The 24,461-nt window shown below is 40.8% G+C and overlaps 1 protein-coding gene across 3 annotated transcripts in view; it reads left to right on the top strand.

Moving 5' to 3' along the window:
- Window positions 1–24,461, top strand: part of GRID2 (glutamate ionotropic receptor delta type subunit 2) — a 1,415,717-nt gene that overhangs the window by 1,141,836 nt on the left and 249,420 nt on the right. The gene's annotated exons all lie outside the window — the stretch shown is intronic.

Below are 24,461 nucleotides of genomic sequence, written 5' to 3' on the forward strand. Positions count from 1 at the left end.
TAGATGCAGCAGAAGCCGGGAAAAGTATTCGTAACACCTGCCTGTCCTTCGCCAACTACAAGACCAAGATGACTGCCCTCCGACGTCCTGATGGATCCAGATGGGAGATATAGAAATTTTATCTTTGAAGATGCCAAAACTAAAGCAAAGATCTGGACCAGTTCCCAACTTACTCGTTCAATTTTGATAAATAAGTAAGGTAAAAACAGAAGTCAGAACAGTTTATTTTTATTTATTTATTTACTTATTGACTCACTGTGGGAAAAGTTACAAAGCTTTCAGGTTTAAGTCTCGGTCATGCAATTATCAAACACATTTCCCTTTACCAATACTTATTTTTCACCACAAAGAACCCCAGTAACCCCCCCAACCCTTCCAATGCCTGTGAGGCAGATGAATTCTAGTTAACACTCTATCTGCTTTGATTAGATTCATCATTTCGACAAAAGATACACCATTATTATTTAGAGTTTACACCCCCAAATCAGACATGCTGAAAAGGCATTGTGAAATAATTCATTTTCTACAGTTGGTCACAAGAATCAAATGATTTTTAATGAAAAATTTAAAAAAATTGAAGAGAAAAGAATTTATGGCTGAACTATTCTTTTGACGACACATGGCAGTGCGCAGTGATTACTCCTTGCTCTGCTCTCAGTAGTTACTCTTGGCAGACTCATTCCTCGAAGGCTCAGAGGACCATATGAGATGCCTGGTGGGTATATGGGATGCTAGATTCAAACCCGGGTCAAGTATCCTACCCACTGTACTGTCACCCCTGCCCCAGAATTTTATTTAACTAGCTCAGCCCAGATGTTTTCAAGTCAAACAGTGCCCTAGGAACATGGATGAAAATAACCTACATTCACAACTCTACCATTTCTTATCTGATTGATCTTGTCATTTTATTTTTATTTTAAGTCTATTTTCCCTAACACTAAAAGAGAATTCAGCCATATAATATTAGTAGAAAGAATAAATTGAAGTAGTGGTGAAGACACGAATGGCAACAACAAGACAAGTCTTACGATATACTGTCTTTCACTGTTCTCTGTGTCTTATACAAGGTTGTTCAGATCCCTGGGGCTGTTCTTACTGCTGCCGCATATTTTTGTGGCTCTGAAATGGTCCTTTCTACCACGTTACCCACAATTCCATGAGGTCCACCTCGACCTCAGACTTCACTGCCAATTGTCTCACCACCTCACAGCTGCCCTGCTGGGTGCTGGGTCCTTTCCCTGCCATTAAACCCCATTCTCCAAGCTCCCAAAGGTGAGCACCAAAATAGCACAAAGTAGACTGTCATCTTGACCTGAATTTAATGATTTGGAGCAAGGGTTGTCTCACTGTAACTTAATTGTGATGATGACTGGCTTTAAATTGGGATTAGAATATCTGTTGGTCAACACAGTTTCTTTTGGGACTGATTTTACTTGCCTCTCTCATAGTCCACTGTCAACTAACATGCCCCATGTCGTCAGATCTAGTTGTAGTAGGAACTAGAGCCAAAGTCCTTCCCTTCCACCCCTTAGTATCCCGTGGGCCCTTCATATCTCTATATCCCACCTAGACCAGAGTTAGAGTAGTATTTTCATGCCACCCCCATTCTGCTTGATGGTGTCTCCATCAGCGAAATACATTATGTGCTATGTTACTGAGTGCATCGTTGGTCACTAGTGAATATGAATGAAACACTACATTTTTCAGGAATTTCTTAAAATCTAGGTCGAGTCTAGGGAACTCCATGACTTTTATCTTCAAAAAAAATAGAAGGAAATAATGAAAACCACTTCTTGGTCTTCTTGGTCCTGTTATTCCAGGATGAGAGAGGCGGATCAAAGGTGCGAGCTATCCGGGTTTCCTGGGGGCTCCCTCGACCTCTTATGTCTGCAGTAAATGGCCGTCTCATTGCTCTCTGCAGGGAATTGTGCCTGGGTTAGGGGTAGCCAGCATCATGTTGGCTGAAGTGAATGAGGCCTGATTCATGCTGCCTTTATACTTCAGTACCAAATGATACCAACTTAGCTCTTAAGCACACAGACTGTAGAGACCAAAGCATTCATCTTCTTACTCTGTAATGCTCGGTGTTGAAACAACTTGTCAAAGCACTTAAGTACTGCAGTGATGAATGTTTTATAGACACAGAACCATCTCCAAGTCATAAACAGGGTTTAGTCATTATTTTTTGAAAAATATTAAAAATTTTTAAATGTATGTCAGTCTTTTGAAGCAACCACACACACAGACACACACACACACGTGAACTTTTAACATTACTTCCCACTATATCTGTGACTCTCAAGAACATGATTATATTATCATTTCTCTAGACTCTGTGGATACAAAGGTCATCGCGACAAAATTTCACACACTAAGAAGTCACTGCAACCCCTAACATGAGCTCATCCTGAGTCATGAGATCATTCAAAACAAGCCAAACTCCTCCTCGTTTCCTAGCCTTCGTCCTGCAAACATAAGAACGTCTTCAGGAGTATTTATGCTAGAGGGCACAGAGGAGGGCACTTGCCTTGCATGAGGATGACCCTGATCACATCCCTGGGAGTGTGTATGGTGCTCAGAGCAACAAAGGGTTTGAAGCAGGAAGAGCCCCGAGTATTCAGGCTGTGTGGCTCAACACTCCATACACAAGGAATAAAAATTCCCGTCTCAATTTTCCTGTTGATTTTCATGCTTGCATACAAGAAAAATCATAAAAAAAAATCTGTCTTTATAAGAATATGAATGCGACAGAAATCCTATCCTCGTGAGAAGAATTTGTTTCATGGTTGTTCCTGTGTTGAGTTTGTCCAGCACTAGTTTGGGTGTTGAGTATACCTGTGTGAAGGATGGAAAGAATTGGGCTGGAGGCAGAGTCCAGCTCAGCAGGGGAGCCTGACAGATTCTGCAGTTCCAAACCAGTGACTTAAGCTCAATGTTCTAGTCTCTTTCCTGCTGCTAAATAATTCAGCAGTTTTTTTTCAGTCATCTTGTATCTTAGTACTTTTTATCTTTAAAAATTTGACTGCCAGAAGACAAGAGTCCAGATCATGAAATAATTTTAGTAAAGGGTCAATTTTTTTTCATGAGTGAAACACCATGAGGTACAGTTGTAGACTTACATATTTTTGTGTTTGGGTTTCACTTATACAATGATCAAGTACCCATCCCTCCACGAGTGCCCATTCTCCACCACCAATGTTCCCAGTATCCCTCCCACCCCACCTTTGTGGCAGGGCATTCCCTTTTGCTCTATCTTTCCTTTAGGGTGTTGTGGTTTGCAATAGAGGTATTGAGTGGCCATTGTGTTCGGTCTATAGTCTACTTTCAGCATGTGTCTCACATCCCGAGCTAGTCCTCCAAACACCCATAAAGGGTCAATTTTTTAATGAAAGACAGAATTGAATTTGTTAGTGATGGATTTAATGTAATTTACACACATTTATTTTTAAGGATACACAACTGAAAATAACATGTCATAGTGCAGTGTTCCTTCAGTTCGCAAATGTGGACCACTCATTTCCTTGCTCTGCAAATGTTGAACAATGTTTATTCACCGTCTATAAAATCATTCACAAATTAAGCATCTTATTGAACGACATGAAAAACTATATTCACATCGATATTTTGAAGAATTTCCAGACTTATCGGAGACCTTAAATTCCATCCCCAGCAAGGCTCCCCCTCCCCCTCGTCATTTCCAGATTAAAAAATAGAACTGAGGAGATGCTTGTTTTGCCAGGACATTTTTTCCTCCCTTCCTTCTCGTCGTCCCACGTTTCCTCCCACCTCAGCCCTGTGTGCTCACCTCCACCTCCACGAAGTGTCTGTTTGACCCCATTAGACTGCAGGTTCCTCCACAAGCTCACGGTGTCAAAAGATGTTCAATTTATTTCTAATGGCTTTCTCTCCCACACCTCCATGCACACACGCTGTCCACATCTCTACCGCAGTTCCTTCTCCTTAGACCGTCCTGCTCAATAAAAGGCTTCAGAATTGACAGAGTCCAAAGCACGGCAAGCCACCTGGAGGTAAAGAACAAAACCCGCAGTGAATCGCATGGTTTTTCATACCAAGATTCCATTTTCTAGGAAACAGTCTAGAGAATTCTTAAATTGGACAGCTCCACAAGGACAAGGGTGGAGTCCCATCTTCCAAACAGTTTGAGATGTATAATCTGAGAAGCTGTAAGAAAGATTTGACTCTGAGCATCAGGAGATCAATTTTATATCAATTTTTGCTTGAACTCCTAAAAAGGAAAATATTACCTCATAGGGAATAGAAAATGATTTTCCTGAAAAATTCTGTTTTTTTTTTAAAAATCCATAGACGTAGTAAGATATACTAGGAAATAAAAGGAAGACATGGTTTGTATGTGGAAAATTTTCAGTTATCAGTTGAATGTGATCCCTGCTCTATATTATGAAGAATACAGAATTTTTTTTTAAGATTTAGTGGAATCTTCATTAGTATAATGACTGGCCTCTTTTGTTTGATGGTAATGGGGTCTTCAATTGCTTCTGAGTAATTGGGTCTTCAAATAGGCTATTACACTAGGCCTACTGTTCTTCCTGGTCTCTTCCTTCTCTTTATTTTTTTCCTACTCTGCATAGTGTGATAATGTGATTCATGTTCTGAACTCCTTAAAAGACCTTGTAGGAAAAAAAAGCACAAATTACTATTGATTCCTCATTTGAATCCACACCATATTTTATCCGGGTGATTGTTTCCTGTAGTGATCTTTTGTATTATTGTATTGTAGCTTGTTACCAGGTTGCACGTGAGGTAGTGATCAATGGTCCTGTGTCAGCCTTGGAGGGGATATTGAATCAAGTTTTTCCCATAAGTCAGCACGGGGCCCGGTTCTAATTAGCATTTTCCATGTTGATTTAAATTGTGGAACAGGGAGTGAGCTTATTAAATATGCAGATTACTCTATTGAGTAGAGATGATTATTGATGAAAAACACATTGTTAGATTTCCTGAGGACTTTGAAAAATTAAATGTTGTGGTTATAAGATGAAGTCTAGTAAGAACAAATCTGTGATAATTCACTCAGAGGTAGAAAGACAAGTTGTGTGCATGTGTGTGAGACAGTTAAAAAATTGTAGGTGAGGAAAATTTTGACTAATTTATCTATCAATTAAAAATTTGAAATGTCATGTTGGTGTTTATAAGGAAATTACAAAATTCATCTAGAAATGAAGATTTTGCAGATCATTTAATAGTATAATGCTATAAATTATAAGGACAAAAATATATGAAACTTAGAACACAAGAGAAAGATTTGGATTATTAACAATGAGATATAGATCAATTAACAGTGGTATTCACAGTGTTACTGTGTTACTGTGTCTGGCATATCGAATACGTCACGGGGAGCTTGCCAGGCTCTGCCGTGCGGGCGAGATATTCTCGGTAGCTTGCCGGGCTCTCCGAGAGGGGCGGAGGAATCGAACTCGGGTCGGCCATGTTGGCTGCGTGCAAGGCAAACGCCCTACCGCTGTGCTATTCACAGTGAGTCTTAGACTCTATGTAGCACTGTAGCACTGTCCTCCCGTTGTTCGTCGATTTGCTCCAGCGGGCCCAGTAATGTCTCCATTGTGAGATTTGTTGTTACTATCTTTGGCATATCGAATACATCACGGGTAGCTTGCCAGGCTTTGCCATGCGGGCAAAATACTCTTGGTAGCTTCCTGGGCTCTCCGAGAACAAACAGAAAAAACTAACAACTAACACCTACACAAACATAACTTTAGCATGGGGCTGTTCCAATCATTACACTGAAACTGATCCAGCAGTGGCAGAAACATCTGAATTAGCCCAAATTTCATGGGAGTAGCAAGAAAGCAGGCAAAGAAATAAAAATTAACATCCTATTATCATTTATGTAATTTTGACTCAATTCATACTGATTTTACACGTCTAAATTTTAATGAAGGGGGCCGGAGTGATTGCACAGCGGGTAAGGCGTTTGCCTTGCATGTGGCCGACCCAGGTTTGATCTCCGGCGTCCCATGTGGTCCCCTGAGCACTGCCAGGAGTGACTCCTGAGTGCAAAGCCAGGAGTAACCCCTGAGCATTACTGGATGTGACCCAAAAAGGAAAAATAATTTAATTAAGTAAGAAAAAACTGGTGCTGAAGCAATAGTACAGGGTAAGGCATGTGCCTTTAAAGTGGCCAACCCAGGTTCGACCCCCCAGCATCCCATATGGTCGTCTAAGTCTGCCAGGAGTCATTTCTGAGTGCAGAGTCAGAGTGACACCTGAGCATGCAGGTTGTAGCCCAAAAGCAAAAGGGAAAAAAAGAAGAAAAGAAAATAAACTAAATTTAAAAACACAAAAGCGATGAGCCCGGGGTGTCTCAGATTAACATAAAATACTAAAAAAGCGAGTATTTCAAGGCTGGAGCAATAGTGCAACAAGGAACAGTCCAAAGTGTTTGCCTCACACACGGCAATGGTTGGATCCCTGCCATCCCATATGATCTCCCAAGCCCCAGGAGTAATTCCTGAGTGCAGAGCCAGAAATAACCCTGGGCACTGCTGAGTGTTGCCCAAAAACAAACCCCGCTCCCCTGTCCCACAAAAGAAACTAGTGTCCTAAGGGATGACCTGTACTATGGCCCCACACAAAAAAATTATTTTTGCAACTATATGTGTGCGATGATTGTTAATGTTAGACTTCTGGCCAAGGTCATTCCATAGTTCCAACTCATTATACCCTGAAACTATGTTATCTGTGAATGTTAGACTAATGGTCATGGCCATTCTATAGTACCAACTCATTATGCCCTGAAACTGTTATCTATATTTAAACTTTAAAAAATTACAAATTAGGGGATGGAGAAATAGTACAGGTGTAAGGTGCCTTGCATGCTGTAGACCTGGATTGGATCACCAGAATCTCTTGAGGTCCCGTGGGCACATTTACAAATGATTCCTAAGCAAAGCCAGGAATAATCCCTAAACACAATTGGTGGTCACGGTCATGGTCCTCCCGTTGTTCATCAATTTGCTCGAGCGGGCCCAGTAACATTGTAAGACTCGTTACTGTGTTTGGCATATCGAATACATCACGGGGAGCTTGCCAGGCTGTGCCGTGCGGGCGAGATACTCTGGGTAGCTTGCCGGGCTCTCCGAGAGGGGCGGAGGAATCGAACCCGGCACGGCCATGCTGGCTGCGTGCAAGGCAAATGCCTTACCACTATCCCAAAAAAAACAAAACAAAACAAAATTTACAAATGAAATTTTTTTTTTTTTACTTTTTGGGTTACATCAGCAGTGCACAGGAGCTACTCATGGCTCTCCGTGCTCAATTATTAGTTGCACATGAGTAAGTAACATCATGAAAAGAAGTAAAATAAATTAGGCATGTATCTCAAAAAGAAAAAAAAGTCTAAAGGGGAAAATGACCCCAAAACATTTTATTACATTAACAACTATTAATCTGGAGGCATTGAGCAGCTCTTATTCTCCATTTTTACCAAGATCAAAATGAGAAACTTATGGAGGCAAAAAAAAAAAAGAGCAGAGTTTTGGGTTTGGCATGAGTAAAACCTTCCTGGTGTTAAATGGTCTAAATCAGTTAACTGACTTAGGAAGAAAAATAAAGTCAATTTTGGTACCCTGGCTTATGTGCCTTAAGGTATGTAATTGAATCAGGTGAAAGGTCCCCTCCAAGAACACTTTTAACTCCGATGTTATAATTGTATTAGAATTCTTTCTTAGAACCATTTTGGGATTTGTTGATCATCCGGAAAGTTCTCGGGGAGTTAGGCTAAAGCTTCCTGTATTTTTCACTGATGCCAGAATATAAAATTCCACTGTAACATCATTGAGGTTTCTTGTATTATTTATACATAAATCTTGTGCCTTGCTGTCAATCAATGAAGATTAAATAACTGCGGATCATACAAATGTAGGAATTTCAACAAGTTTCCACATTTGTTACTGACTTTTACCCAGTGCCCTGAACTAAACATATACTGGGCTTCCTTGAGATACATACAAATCTGCGTTTTGTACCATACATGGGTAACTCACAGGGAAACTGAATTCATGAATTGTTTTGATCTTAGTACAGGTACTTCTATCTGTGTCATATATAAGGTAAGTCTACTTTAGTTCACAAGTAGGCTGCTTAAAATAGAAAACTCTAGTCATGAGCTGGAGCGATAGTGCAGCGGTAGGGCGTTTGCCTTGCACTCGGCAGACCTGGGTTCGATTCCTCGCCCCTCTTGGAGAGCCTGGCAAGCTACCCAGAGTATCCCGCCCGTATGGCAAAGCCTGGCAAGGTCCCCGTGACGTATTGGATATGCCAAACACAGTAACAACAAGTCTCACAACAGGAGACGTTACTGGGCCCGCTTGAGCAAATCAATGAACAATGGGAGGACATGAACTAAAATTTTGTTACCAGGTAAGAAAATATAACAATCGGGATTCATTGCTTGACAAAATTAGTTTCTAGTTTAGAATATGTGTCAAGGAGTCAGACCCGACAATGAGATATCCAGATACCTAGATAAGTATTTTCTTTCACTTGTATAGCAGCATCATTCGGGAGACAGTTTAACAATTGCTTTTAAGAATTGTGCCTAGGGATGGAGAGATGGTTCAATAGCTCTGGCTTGTGGTCATCCGGGCTTCAATCCTGGCACGACGATATGCAGGGTTTCCCAAGAGCTGCCGGGAGTGATCTCTGAGGATGGTGCCAAGAGTAAGTCTTGAGCACAGCCCATCGTGGGTCCAAATCCAATGCAAAGGTTAGTCAGGGAAGGGAGCACTATGACGATGATAGAGTTAAGTGGTCAGTCTGCCCAGGACTGGTGTGGAAAGGCGCTAAAGCGATGTCCGTAATACCTCGTCAGCCACAGTAGGGGAAACCCCAGTGCCTCAAAGAGAAACAAACAAGAGGGACAAATTGCAGAGTGACCCCAAGAGGCTGGCTGGGTAGTGGCCAGAGGGAAACTGGAGACGTGGGTAGAGGAAAGTGGACCCTGGTGGAGGGATTGGTGTTGGGACATTCTGCATGTGAAACTCCATCATGAATAATGTTGTAACTCTGTAATTCAATAATGAAAATTTTTTTTCTTAACAAAACGGACAAAAGAACTCATTCGATATTAACAATGTCAATATTTTGAATAAGATGACAGCTGCATCTCAGACACAACGACAATCAGAAGGCAGTGGGGAGATGCAATCAAAGTGCTGAAAGGGGAAAAAAAAAACCTCAGTATATTTTTTTCTTTATTTCTGTTGGATTTTAGGCCATGCCTGGCTGTGCTTGGGCTCTGTTCACTCCTAGCTCTACACCAAGATGTCACCGCTGGTGGTGCTCAGGGGACCAAAGGGATGCTTAGAACCTGGTAGACAAATCTGTGAGGCAAGTTCCCTACCCACTGTACAACCCTTCCTACTTCAAAATTCAGTATTTTTATAGTGTATCAAACTATTCTTGAAATGAAGTTAAAATAAAAGCATTACCAGATTTTTTTTAAATAAAGAAAAGAATTGTACTTGACAACTCTAAGAACCATATTTCCACCTTCCTTTGAGATCTTAATTTTAAAGATCTCAACTTTTTAAAGTATGTTTATTACATTTTTCTAATTTTTACATTAATGTTTAAAAATATTTTAGGGCACCATTATTAACATGATTGTTATTCATAGCTGAGTGTCAGCTGAGTGAGCGATGTCCCAGCATCAATGCTCCCATCAGTATTAAATTCCCTCCCCGTGTTCCCAGGTTCCTCCTACCCCAAGCCTGTCTCCTTGATAGGCACATTTTAAAATTTGCTGATTGTAGTTTGGATTTCATTCTTACCGTATTGTTGAGTCTGTAGAATCAACTTTTAACCATGTAATGAAAATCAAAGTCCAAGGATTACTCCTAATATTCCATGACATCCATTTTTCTTGAATGCACTTATTTTACATTAATTTCTAATGCCCATGATCATTCTTTCCATCTCACCTGACAAAAGTGCCCCTGATTGTTCCATGGGGGACAGTATGTGAGAATAATTCCATGGCTCTCAAAAGACTCTCTGAGGCCAAAATCCCCCATAGTATTGCACCGTTGGAAAGAATATTTTTTGTTGCCCATTTAGGTTCTTCTCAGACTGGTAGGACTACAGATCAATTAAGACAAATTAATAGGAAAATAAAAGGCAATTAATTCAATTCCATCTGTAGAGAAAACCTACATGACTGAAATTCTGGAGGAAATGGGGCGGACTAGGGGCTTCTGTCTGGAGCTACTGACTGGGATAGAGGTGACTGAGATGTCAAAGAGAATTCTTCCTCTCTGCCATTCACGGGACGAGGAGTCTTCATCTTCTCTATAACCAAATCGAGAAGTTTCGAGGGAGAGGGCCCTCAACCTTGGTGGCCTCGTTTACCTGGAGTGAAGATATGGTAGAGTTCATTTTGCAGCCAGCAAGACCTGGGTTGTCCTTGACCTTTATTCCATAGGACAAGGTGAGAGGTACTGGGAAAAGATTTTCTGAACATTCGGTGAAGGCGTGCCTTTTGGGAGAGGTTCCCCTTCAGATGCAGTAGACCTTTTCTAAAGTAGACATGTGTAAAATTCTGATGGATGATTAAATAGTTCATTGAAAGTAAAGATCGAATAAGAATTTCAAAGAAATTCAGAGCATAAAGACCCAGAAAGTTTTTTTTTTTTTATCTATTCTACTCTCTTGTGACCAAGGAAAAAGCCAAACTTGAGTGCAGGAGGCTGAGAGATTTAGGCTGTGCTGACCCGCTGGGCTTTAGCCGGCCACCAGCCGGGTCATTCCTCCACTGACACCCAGGACTCTTCCCTGCCCTTGCATCTTCTAACCGCGCCTCCTTCTGAAGCTCCATTCCAGTCCGGGAAGCCCTTGGGGACACACCCTGTCCCCTGAAGAGACACTGGGACTCTCTGCCCTTCAGTTCCCATGCAAGATCCAGCTCCCCAGTTAAAGGGGCGTCTGCGCTTTCCAGAAGAAAGACATTCTTGCACTCTGAGAGGAAGGAAGAGGCAATCACTTCACTTCCCATATTCTTTCTACTCGGAATAGCAGTGCTAGGTTCTTCCTAAATTTTTGTTTGTCTGGGGGATCACATGCGCAGTGCTCAGGGCTTCCTTTTGGCTCTGTGCTCAGCGATCACTCCTGGCAGTTTCAGGGGACAGGTGGAGTTCCAGAGACTGAGCCCAGCTTGGCTGTATGACTGGCAGGCACCCTTCCGGCGTACCGTCTCTCTGGCCCGAAAGCTTACAGTTTTGAAGAGAGGGAGGCACACACCAGAGGTACTCAGGGCTGACCTGGCTCTGCATTCAGCGATAGCTTCTGGGGGCTCGGAGGACCCTATGGGGTGGCAGGGCTGGAACCCGGTCAGCTGGGGGCAAGGTTAGTTTCCTACCCACTCTACGATGGCTCCAGCCGGGTTCTCCCTGAATTTCTGTGCCATAAACTTGACTCTCAGGCTTGACAATGTTGACAATATAACCCTCAATGAATGTACCATATTTCCTCCTCAACATGACTCCAACCCACATATACTTAAAGTCACAAACCTTTGTAAATTCTGGGCTGAGTATAAGTACCTGGACTCCTCCCTGAGGCCTTCAACAGGGACGTGTGCGTCTCCCTGCAAAGCAAGCTTCAGCTCTGTTGGTATCAATGAAAGTTAGGGTCCCCCTCACCCCACCACTAGCTGTTTTTTTTAATTTAACCTTCTGGAGTGTTGGGGAGAGCCAACGTGGGAGAACGCAGGAGTCGAAGGAGACGGTGGTTTCTCAAGGGGAAGGTTTTCCTTGGCTGCACTCGGGAAGAAACTTGGCTGGTCTCCTCTGGGAAGAACTCCCATTACTCCTGTTTCCTTTTTGTTGAAATGTTCAGACCTCAAAAAGAAGCCCTTCCAAAATTTAATTTTCTGGAATCATGATCAGTTTCACCAATGATGACTGCTTTAACCTTCGTGTTTATCTCTTCTTTAGAGAAAACTACCCATCTGTGTTTTTTTTTCTATTTATTTAGGATAAAAGAGACGCTGAGCTATTTTCTTCACTGTTTTTGCTTCTTTCTCATTAAAACAAACTTTCTGCCTGCTGTATCCACAGTACTATTTGTCCTGGAAACTTACATATATGTTGGTGTAGGGACCACATCTGGTGACGCTGGGGGCTTTCTCCTGCCTGTGCGCTGTACAGGTTTGCTCCTGCACTGTACTTAGGAATCACTCCTGCCAGTACCCAGAGCATATGTGTGTCGGGAGTCAAACCCAGGCCAACCACACTGCAAGGCAAGACCTTTAGTCCGGCCTTAACTCTCAGACCCTCGACAAACATTCCACTAAGTCCTGGGCCTAGCAGAACCATAAACAATAATTGGAGCTTTTCTAAATACTTTGTTTCAGTAATATTTGTTTGGATTTTGTTTTTATCTTTCATGTGTCTGACTTCATTTATTTTACATATCTGGCAAAGGCTTTGTTAAGCAATTCACTAGAGATCTCACATAAAGATTTTGTAGCTGATTTATTTATTGGGGAAATTTCCCATGGTCCCTTTAAAAACAGTTTTGCTATGTTTTTGCACTATAAAACACTGCCGGCCATGATTAGTTACCCACACAATAGTTGGTAATATATTCCATTTTCATGTAATGTTAGCCTAATGGGAATGTTGGCTTTTTAGGATGAAAGCCTCTCTTGTGAAAAGGAATAACCAAAACAAATGAGTCTCATTTATTGATGATCAGTTTCCAGACCTTGGGCTATATTCTTAGTTTCAAAAATACGTTTTGAGAAAAGCATGAGAATCAATAACATATAATGAGGAAGACCAAGTGGTAAAATTTCATAACACACTGCCAAAATGTGAAACTATCCTGAATATTGGCACTGAAGAAACCGCGTGATTTGATCTTGAAAAGAGGAATTCCCGAGATGGGCAACATCGGTCTTTGACTAGAAGACATCTCTGGGTGTTGTGTCCAGCTAGTAGGTGTGTAGGTAGGTGTGTGTGTGTCCCTGGTAATGACTCTGTGGGCCGTAGGGAAGAACAAGTTGAACAACCATAGAGAAAGAGGAAGTGCCCAAGCCCAGGGTGCGGGCGTGTGAATCCCTGGGAATCCTGGGCAGTCTCCCCCACTACTGCCCCTTCTGTTCCTTTTTCTTGGAAAAATGTAGCTTTTTCTTAGAACCAACTGGGCACATCATTTCTCAGCCCCCATCCATCTCCTTAACTGCCACCAAGTGGGTGACCCGCAGCACTGAGCAAAGCTGGATTTATTCTAACAACCATAGCGAGAGGCTGGGATCTTTGTTTTGTTTTGTTTTTTACTTTTTTAATTTTTTTTTATCAGCACACTTTGATTTAAAAAATCTGTTTATAATTGAATTGTTTCAGGCATACAGTGTTGAACTACATTCTTGTGAATAATGCTACCTCATTTTTTTATTTAAAGAAAGGAAAAGAATTGTCTTCTGAAATGTAGCATCCATTCTCTTTTTTACAAGTTTGTTCTTTTGGGCACCATATCTGGAGATGCCCCGATCCTTCTTCCTGGCTCTGCACTTAGGGGTCACCCCCTGCAGTGTCGGGAGCCCCTAGTCAGCTGCACCATCTCAGCACCCCAAGGGTGTCTTGTGTTGAATCTAGCGCTTTTATGCCCTGAACCAGTTTACACCAGTTCTCTTGTGCACCATCAAAAGATGAACTCGGAGATCCTAGGCAGAGCTAGTCCTCACCCTGACTGACTCAGAGCTATTCATTCATCCCTCAGGGGTTTTCTGGGAAAGCCCTTACTCACCCCCTGCCCCCCAAGGGCAGTCTCTGTTCACCTATGCTGACCCTACCTGTCAATACCTTTCTAGGAGGCGTGGTTCAATGTGACTATAATCAGACAAAATTTATTTTGGAAAAAACTTTTTAAAGGATGCCCATTTTCTGGATCTTGACCCCTGTAGTTTGATTTTTAAGCTGTTTTCCAGGTACAGTGAGGAACATAGGAGCAGAGAAGACATCAGGCAAGGATGGGATGAGGTTTCATAGTAGAAAATACTTCACCTGTATGAGAATAGGGTAGTGAAAAGTCTTAGAACAATCTCTGCTTTCAAGGTAGAAAAAAATAAAGTATTGGCAGTGAACAGACAGATTTGTGTGATTTATAATGCAAAAATACATTGAACTTGATAAAAGAAATTGATGGTCTGTGAAGATATGACTACTACTGTGAGGTAGAGATGATGGCAGCAAATAAATCTGGTCAGTGGGAAATAAGACAACATCGATGCCAGAAACCGTAGCACTGTAGCACTGTCCTCCCGTTGTTCATCGATTTGCTCAAGCAAGCACCAGGAACGTCTCAAAAGAAATTGTGAGACTTGTTACTGTGTTTGGCATATCAAATATGTCACGGGTAGTTTGGCAGGCTTTGCCATGCGGGCAAGATACTCTCAGTAGCTTGCCGGGCTCTTATAGTGAATAAATATTAGTAATAGTAGTAAACAAGAATTGTACCTACCAACAGTTACATAAGGTTCAATGTAAGTGCAGTGCCAAGTTAAGTGTCTTCTATTCAGCATTCATCTCAGTTTTTCAGAAAACTTGTTTAAAAAATTACTTCTCCATGCTTAATGCAGGAAGAAATTTTAATTTGGATAAGTTAAAAATTTTCACCAATGGGGCTGGAGCAATAGCACAGCGGGTAGGGCATTTGTCTTGCACCGGCCGACCCTGGTTGGATTCCCAGCATCCCATATGGTCCCCTGAGCAGCGCCAGGGGTTATTCCTGAGCGCAGAGCCAGGAGTAACCCCTGTGCTTCGCCAGGTGTGACCCAAAAAGCAAAAAAAAAAAAAAAATTTCGCCAAGAGCTAAAGGTCAGATCTTTACATCTTCCAAGCCCATGTTTTCCCCATCTTTTGAAGCTGCCCAGCATTGGGTGAGACAATACCTCGTACCTTAGAGGACCTAAGGGATCACAACAAGTTCTTTTTCCAGAGATTTTTTGCTTCTTCATCTCAATGGCCACAGTTTGTCACTGCTGCCATTGTTAGATTTTTATTTTGGAGAATGTTCGAGGCGGGGAATCCTCACTGGATTTAACCACAACAGCTCAGCACCAGCTACCACTGGTCGCCATGGCAACCCGTGAATGCTAGGGCCCATCTGAATGGGCCCTGGGGGCTGCAGTAATATCGGTCCTGATCCCAATTCAGCATCCAGAGGCAGAATCGGGGCAGCCTCTTTGCCTGAAGCAGCTAGTGTCTGTCTTCTGATGCACATCCCTGGTAACAATCCCCTTCTCCAGTGGGCACTTGAGTTGAAATGATTTGTTCTATAAACAATAGGATTAGATGTCAAGTTTCCTGGAGCTAGCGCGGTTCTCACTCTTGTCTCTTAGAAGTATTCTCACAACCAGACTCCTGCTTGAAAGGAAGAAAAAGAGAGAGTGACGATGGAGAAGAGACAGAGACATGCATAAGAACTGGTTGGAAGCTTATCTGGAGAATATCTAGTCTACTGTTAAAGAAAAGTGGCTAAAAATATGTTCCTTGAAGAGGGAATAGACATTAGATTTTTTAACTAGTTGACAGTTTCAGAAATGTACTTTTAGCAGTACGTTCATTGTCATATAATTTCATTAACCTGGAGTTGCATAAATGTCCCCAAGTTTTTGAAGCTTTGAGTATTTACTATTATTGTTATCATGGAGTCTTGTACATAAAAAGGAAATGAGGCATTTTTCTAAGGAATCATCTGGTATGCACATAAATCCACTAAAAAGAACTAAATGAGGACTTATGAGGAAAGGACACATCACAGAAATATATTGACATGAAAACAGTAGCTAACATGAAGTGCTAATGTGGCAAGTTTCCCATCAGCTCTTTGAGGGAGGACATTAACTTCTTCAATTTTACATAGGAGGAATGAAGGTTACAGTGGTACCTGGCCTCAGACAGCACACAATTCACACATCTGTGTGGATTTTTAAATCTAATTTAGCCAATGTCAAAGCTAGCATATGTAGCTATTGGTAGATCTAATATTAGACTACCATAGGCATTAAAAAACTAATTTTCAGTGCTTATAGGATTTTAAGTGTTTTTTTTCCTTATGATTAAAAACTCAGCCTATATCCACTCAGCTTCCTGAAACTGAGTTTCACATACCTACCTTAATGATACAATTCCTTAGTATATATAATGATAGGCAAATAACTAAATAGCTCTTACTGGACAAATTGTATTATTATCCTAGAATTTGAATATTATCCTAGATAACTAGGTTGCTAGTCACTTAAAATGCCATTCAAGTAATAAAGGATAAACCCTATGAATACTGATTTTAAAAAGGGTGATTGTAGTGGCAAGCATTTACATTCTTAATTAATTGCCATTTACAATTAATCATTGATTTTTATTTAATGGAAATAATTTTTATTAAATGTGAGCATGATTTTTCTCGAATAGTTAACTTTTGATTACTTTTAAAATTTAGGCACAATGATTTGCAATATTCTTCCTATTAATGTTTCAGGAACAGCATGTTTGGAGATGCTCAGGAATTCCATGCCCCACACCTGTCTCTCACGAGCCCAATACATACATATTTAGCAAACTCAGTTTCATAGTCAGATTCTCACTGCCTATTATCATTGACCATTGTTTATTTTATTACTGTTTTGCTTTTCTATTCCACAGGTGAGTGAGATCATCTGGTACTTTTCTTTCCTTTCACTCACTTGAAATGGTGCATTCCAATATTATTCGACTAAAAATGAACTGCAGGACTTCAACTGTTCTTATAGCTAAGTAGTATTTCAGTGTGTGCACATATGTGTGCATCACTAATTTTATGTATTTAATCTGCTTGTCATTTGGATCATAACAGTTATTCATTACCAATATTGCTTCAGTCAACGCAGACGTATAACTGTCTTTTCATATGATTGAATTTTGTACTCTTGGGTGAGATGCCAAATTGTGGAAAATCTGGATCATGTGCAAATTTCATTCTTACTTTTTTGTGGGGCTGGAGCAATAGCACAGAGGGTAGAGCATTTGCCTTGCAAGTGGCCAACATGGCCGACCCGAGTTCAATTCCTCCGCCCCTCTTTGAGCTACCGAGAGGATCTCTCCCGCACAGCAAAGCCTGGCAAGCTATCCTGTGACATATTCAATATGCCAAGCACAGTAACAATTGTCACAATGGAGACATTACTGGGCCCTCTGGAGCAAAGCGATGGGCAACGGGCGGACAGTGACAGTGACAGTGACTTCTTTGAGGAGCCTTCAAAACTCTTTGTCATCGGGTTTATTTCTTCCATTTGCATTCCCCTGATGTTAATCGATGACGACTGGGTTCTTCTATGTCTACGGGCCATGTCTGTCTTCTTTAAGGAAGTATCTGCTCAATTCTCATTTTTCTCTTTTTCTTAAATTGTCACTAGCGTAACTTTTGTGTGTACTTCTTAACCTGGGGTCTTAGATGTTTATCAAGTATGTGGTTAGAGAATGCTTTCTGCCAGTCAGTAAGCTTTCTTTCTATTCTAGTCATCATTTCTTTCACAGTGCAGTGACTTTTAGTTTGAGGTAGTCTCATATGCTTGGTTTAGTTGTCCTTGGTTTTCTTAGTAGCATCAATCGAGAACCCTCCGATGTCAATAAAACAGGGTCCTTCCAGTATTTTCCTCAGTTTATTTTATGCCTTTAGATCTAATAGTGATGTCTTTAAGCCAATTTAAGGTATCATTTGAGTATGGTGTGAGATAGGGATTCAGTTCTCCCAACATCATTTGTTAAAGAGGCTTTTCTGATTGCCTTTCATGAATTGCCTCCTTTCTCAAAGATTAATTGTCCGTATATCTGAATTTTATTCCATTGGTTCTCAATTCTGTTCCATTGGTCTGAGAGTCTGCCTTTATTCTAATTCCACATGTTGTCTTATTTTTATTATTTCAGCTTTAAAGTCTAATTTAAATTCAGGAAATACACTGTCACCCATATTTTTCCCTCTGGATTGTCTCGGCTCTTCAGGGAGTTTCATTGTTTGATATTCTTAAAGAATATGATGTGAATTTTAATAGGCCAACATTGAATCTGTACGGTGCAGTGGGGAGAATGGTCATTTTAACCACGTTAATCCTTTTTATTCATGAACAAGAAATATGCTTCCATTTCTCTCTTTTTCCATATCATTTTCTTATCATTTTCTTTTAACAGTGATTTATAACTTTCTTTAAATCTTTCATCCCCTTCGTTAACTTCATTTCCAGAAACTTGATTTGGCCAGAGGGGCGAGCAGGAGGGTGGACAATTGTGAATGGTATTTTTTTTAAATCTTACTCTTATGTCTCATTGATACCTATATGAATGCAACAGAGGAATGTATCTGATAATCTTTCAGTATTTGTATTGTAAACCATGGTGCCTAAAGGGAGAGGAAAGAGAGAGAGAGAGAGAGAGAGAGAGAGAGAGAGAGAGAAGTGTTTGCCATAGAGTGGGACCTGGGAACATTGGTGGTGGAAGATGCATGCACACTGGCGAAGGGATGGGTGTTGGACCATTATATGACAGAAACCCAGTCATGAACAACTTTGTAACTGTGTATCTCATGGTCATGGTGACGGTCCTACTGTTGTTCATTGATTTACTCGAGCGGGCCCAGTAACATCTCCAGTGTGAGACTTTGTTGTTACTGTGTTTGGCATATTGAATACATTATGGGTAGCTTGCCAGGCTCTTCCATGTGGGCGAGATACTCTCGGTAGCTTGCTGGGCTCTCCGAGAGGGGCGGAGGAATCGAACTCGGTCGGCCATGTTGGCTGCGTGCAAGGCAAACGCCCTACTGTATCTCATGGTGATCCAATTAAAAAATAAATAAATTTTAAAATAAAGATTATATAACATGAAAATGAAGTCTTAAAAAAAGAAGTGCAACAAATATAAATTGCATAAGCAATTTATGCAATTTGCAATTTATGCAAATAAACTTCCACTTTGCTAGATCGACATTTGTTGCAGGCACTTTTTATGGAGTCTAGGATGTCCTATGTCTAATATCATGTCATTTTGACTTGTTTCCAGTTTTACATTTCTTTCTCATCTCAGTGTTCTGATAGAGAGTTCTGGCACTGTGTTGAATGTCTGTGGCAGTTTGGAAATGCTTGTCTTATGTCTGATCTCAGAGGAAAGATTTTGAGTTTTTTACAATAGAGTATGATGTTAACTGGATTTATGTCACATAATCTTTACTATTTTGAACAAAGTTCCTTCCATTCATATTTTATGAAGAGTTTTACCATGATTGTCACACCTTGTTGGATGCTTCCTCCACTAGCGGGTAGGGCGTTCACCTTACAAGCGGCCAACATGGCCGACCCGAGTTCGATTCCTCCGCCCTTCTCGGAGAGCCCAGCAAGCTACCGAGAGTATTCGATATGCCAGACACAGTAACAACAAAGTCTCCAATGGAGACGTTACTGGGCCCGCTAGAGCAAATCGACGATCAACGGGAGGACCTTTACCTTTACCTTTACCTTCCTTTCACTAACATGGGCTGTCATCCACTGACTTGCTTCAATTGAGCCATCCTTGCATTCCTGTGATGAATTCCAGTGATTATAGTATATGATCTTTCTGTGTGTTCTGGACTCCCGATTCTGTGCTCAAGGGACCACATATGGAGCAAGGGATCGAAATTGGGTTGATCACATAAAAGGTACATGCTTTGCCCCTATTCCATCTTCCAAGCCCTGGTGTGTATATATCAATATATATTAAGACTTCCTGGTACAGTGATTCCTTGATTATAATCTAATGTCAGTCTCTGTCCCATGAAAAACCTTTTCAGTGTAAGGTCTATGTTTTCTTAACAACTTTGCAGGCTTTGGCCTTTCTTAGGCCAGTATTTTCTTGCACTATTTTTTTTTCCTCCAAATCAGACTGTTTGAATATTTACTCATTGTGATCTTTGAGCTGTGTTTCTTACTAATCCCAAGCAGTGTTTCTTGGAGACAATTTAGAATTTTTCCAAAGTTGGCTTCAGAGTCACAAAACTACTTTAGGAGACATTTGTCCATAAAGTTTTATGTTAGTCCTTCAAACTTTGGTAACCTCGTATATAAAGTACTCTCTGGGGATATTGATTTCCTCCAATGCATTTGCCGTGTCAAACCGTGCTCTTGTAATGTGTAGCATTCCACTCACTAAATCTGCTAGGAGTCTTAGGAAGTCTCGTTTGTATGGAGATTTAAATGTAGACTTCTTAATTGTTCTCCTGCTCTTAGGATTGGACCTCTAGCTTTGTTTTTGTGTTATTTAACCGCAGTGTGTCTTGGAGTCCTATTTGGATTTGTTTTGTTTGGAACTCGACACGCTTCTTCATGATGAGTATCAATGACTCAGTCAGAAGATGGGGAAAGTTTTCTGCTAGAATGTCTTTGACCGACAGTCCTTCCCTATCCCCTCCTCTGCCTCCATACTTAGAACTTGAATGTTATCCTCATAAAATTATCCCATAACTCCTGATGTCTTTGTTTTTCATGGTTTTTCCCTTCATCACTTCTTTATTGATGGTTTCCCCCAAGTTTGCTGCTCCCTGGTGCCTCCTGCATCTCCCAAACCCAGGCTCTGTGTCTGGGCAGCAACTGTGTCGCAGTGTCGAGTTTCTGCACCCCAGTTCCACGCAGTCTTCGGTGCTGAGCTGCGCTGTCTCCCTTGGTCTGGGTTCGGGGCCTCTCTTCCCCTTCGCCCCGTCCTTGGGTGTGGGAGCTCCACACACTCTCACAGCGTCCCTGTCCCCCGAGGGTGGACCCCCTCTCCTTGAGTCCAGGGCGTGGCTGCACTGCTGTGTGACCTGAGGTACTCCATGCAGAGTCTCCCTGAGGACTAGGAGTGCTTCCTGCCCTGCAGTCCTGAGGGGCCCACCTGTGGCCCTTCCATTTCTGTGCTGTTTCATTTTTCCATCTGGCTGGGATTCACTTCGGCTTAACTCTGCATGCAGAATTTGGCATGTGGACGTGGGAGACAGTGTCCAAGGTGACCTTGACTCTGTGTAGCACATAGGCAAATGGAATGCCTTAATGTGAGTATATTCTGATTTTATTCTGTTATAGAATGCCCGAGATTTTTACCATTTCTTCTGTGGACTGGTAAACACTGCCAATTGTTAAAAAAAAAAAATCTATGTCCTAAAACAGAGTGAAAATTCATGAGTACTTTGGTGGTGGTCGTATGCAGTAACCATATCACCTAAACTAATTCTAAAATATAAATCTGCATGATACATTAATGTTTATGTTATGTAACCATTGATATTGTAGAATTGTTTGTACTTTAAAACAGTGATTTTGCATTTCTGAGTAATATCTATTCCACTCAGATGCTGACCTTCTTACATAATTTTTGGAGATACAATTTGCAGAATAATTTTCTAGAGTTCCTCATAATGTCAGCCATAGCATTTCTGCAGCTCTTTCTAAAATGTTATTAGCATAAAAATAACAAAATGATCACCTATCATAGGCAGTCCTTTTCTGTTAGTCTACTAAAACAGCCTTTTCTTTCTTCAATAAGTTATTTGCGCTAACTTCATTTTGCTACATTATATTTTTGTCACCTTTACTACTATCTTGGTGTATGATAATGGAACCAACCTGAATCAGACAAGCTGTAATTTTTACTGCCAGCATATCTTGAAACCAATTTATAAGCTGAACTTCTAATCAGAAATAAAGCTAGAGAGTCTGCCTTTGTTCTAAGATACAAAGCTCTGCTCTTCTAAATATTCTAAATTTTAACTATCTTGAAATTAAAGATCTTTCTGACATAAGAAAATTCACATAGGCAATATACTAATGCATTCCTTTATAAAAATGTATGCTGACCAGTAAATATTTGTATTATAATTCTGTGCTGTTCGGCAAGCTGGTATTTAAGGTGATTTTATGTGACAGAAGCATTATTCCAACATTTGGCTTGAATTTTCCTTTTACAGAAGCTAACACTATTTTACTAATATGACTATTTCTACAAAGAGATTCTATATTTTCATATTATTTATTTATTTATTTATTGCTTTTTGGGTCACATCTGGTGATGCACAGGGGTCACTCCTGGCTCATGCACTCAGGAATTACTCCTGGCAGTGCTTGGGGGACCATATGGGATGCTGGGAATCGAACCCAGGTCGTTCGTGTGCAAGGCAAATGCCCTACCTGCTGTGCTATGGCTCCAGCCCCTATATTTTCATTTTAAATCTCCTAAATGAATGTTTCACCACCACTAAAGTCTTCTAAGAGCAATAATTAAGATTAACAGCCATAAAATGCTTATAATATGGGTGAAAAAATTTTAATAAACAGAAGGAAACAATATATTGAAAAAATACCAGCCAAAAAGTGAGTGATCTATCCTGGTTGGTTTCTGAAGAACACCAGCATGGCCTTCTCCAGCTGTAGATTTTTAGGGTTTCAGAAAATACAAGCCTACAGCAGCCAAGGCATTTACCTTACACAAGGCCAACCAGGGTGTGATCCCTGAGCAGAGAGCCAGGAGCAAGTCCTGAGCATCACCAGGTGTGGCACAAACACTTAAAACTCAGTAGGGAAAATGCAGGTTTTACCCTCTGGTGTAACATTGAGCCCTGTGTTTACAGAAACGGAAGGCGTACCCAGGGTTGCTATCACAGTGTGCATTCAAAGAGTTAATTTCTTTCTTCTGAGTTACCACTTCAACTAAAGTGAACATCTTCAACTAAAGAGCATGGAAATGTTATAATTCTAGAGCCTTACATAGTTTTTATTACTTAAGGAGTGTTCTATTTGAACAGCAGTAAATGGAAGGAAATTGCTCTTTGAAATAAAAGTTTTCTCACCCTACTATTACCAAGATAATTATAAAAAGTCCATTAATTGTTTCAGGAGCAGCTATTCTATTACTCAAGTATTAAATTCTACCCTAGACACCTGGAGCTCAGTTTGGTCCCTGACTTTGCCCTCAATTACTCATTTCTGATGCCCTTTAGTTTACTTTTGCAAGCAGTAGAATTCAGTATCTGTCCAATATTCCATAAATTTTCTCCTTCAAATTGTTCCTTTTAATGTTTCATCAATGTGTCCTTAAAAAAGCACAAAGAAGTTATAGTGGGCATTTTACGTGGACTAAATTACATGAATCGGCAATATAAAATTCATTCAGCACAGATAAAAGTTGGAGTTGCAAGTTGTACAAATTCACCTCTAGCAAATAAATCATAATTTACAATCCTGTTCTGCACGTTACTCTTTGGTGACCTGTAAGAGCACCACCTGCCCCCTTGCCCAGTGCTCAGGGTTGCATCAACCCCTGGAGAATGGTGACCCAACTCCGTCAGGAAGCATGTAAAAACCCGAAGGTGTACATAGCAGGACACTCATTATCCGCCTTGTAAAAGGCTTGAACAATATTCTTGTTCAAAATATAGTGCTTGAGAAAATATCTGCTCCCTTTCCAGGGCATCCTGAGTTTGAGGTCGCTAATTCTGAAGAGTATGGAAGACACGTATTTGTTCTTAAATGTCAGTCACTAGAGCGAGGTACCAATACAAATTCCCTGAGTTTCCGTAAAGTGGTAATTGGTTCTCCACATTTGAAATTAAACACATAAGGAAGTCAGCCAGCTCTGAAACTAAAGAGAAGGAAATCAAGCAGCAATCTAAATACGGATAACCTGAAAAAAAGGAGGTACCGTGTGTAACTCAACAATTAATTTTTTAAGTCATAAAGCATTGTTCTACAATTCTAAATTGTAGCAGAAAATATGGTGAAGTTTTGAGAAGCATAAAATGTATTCCGTTTGAGTGAAAATAGAATACCCACACATAAAGCCATACTCACATATACACACCCCACACACCCTTAAAGCAAATATAAGGAAATAGAAATGAATTAGCTTTTTGTTAGTAGAAAATTCCAAGATAGCCTTGGAAGCTGGGAAGATACACATTTGAAAGCTGTTGATCACTCTGAGAATTGCCTAAGTGACACTAACAAAGGTTTGCATAAAGATGTGAATGATACACAATGCCATACTATTAACTCTTTAAAAAATAAGATGCAATTCTGCTATTCCCAACATCACGATAAACCTCGGGTGCCTAAAACAGTATGCACCATATATTGTCACTCAGATAAGACAGAGAAACGAGTCAAGTCAATGATGTAACCAAAACGCAAACAACCTAGCAGTTACTGGAAAAGAGAATAAGCCAGTTTGTCAAAGGCGTGTGGTAAAGGGTGCAATTTAACTTGTTAGGATAGATTTAAAGTAAAGGTAAAAGGTAAAGGCCCTCCCGTTGATCGTCGATTTGCTCGAGCGGGCCCAGTAACGTCTCCATTGGAGACTTTGTTGTTACTGTGTCTGGCATATCGAATACTCTCGGTAGCTTGCCGGGCTCTCCGAGAGGGGCGGAGGAATCGA

The sequence above is a fragment of the Sorex fumeus genome, unplaced genomic scaffold (assembly GCF_029834395.1).
Source record: "Sorex fumeus unplaced genomic scaffold, SorFum_2.1 ptg000136l, whole genome shotgun sequence".
NCBI classification, from domain to species: domain Eukaryota; kingdom Metazoa; phylum Chordata; class Mammalia; order Eulipotyphla; family Soricidae; genus Sorex; species Sorex fumeus.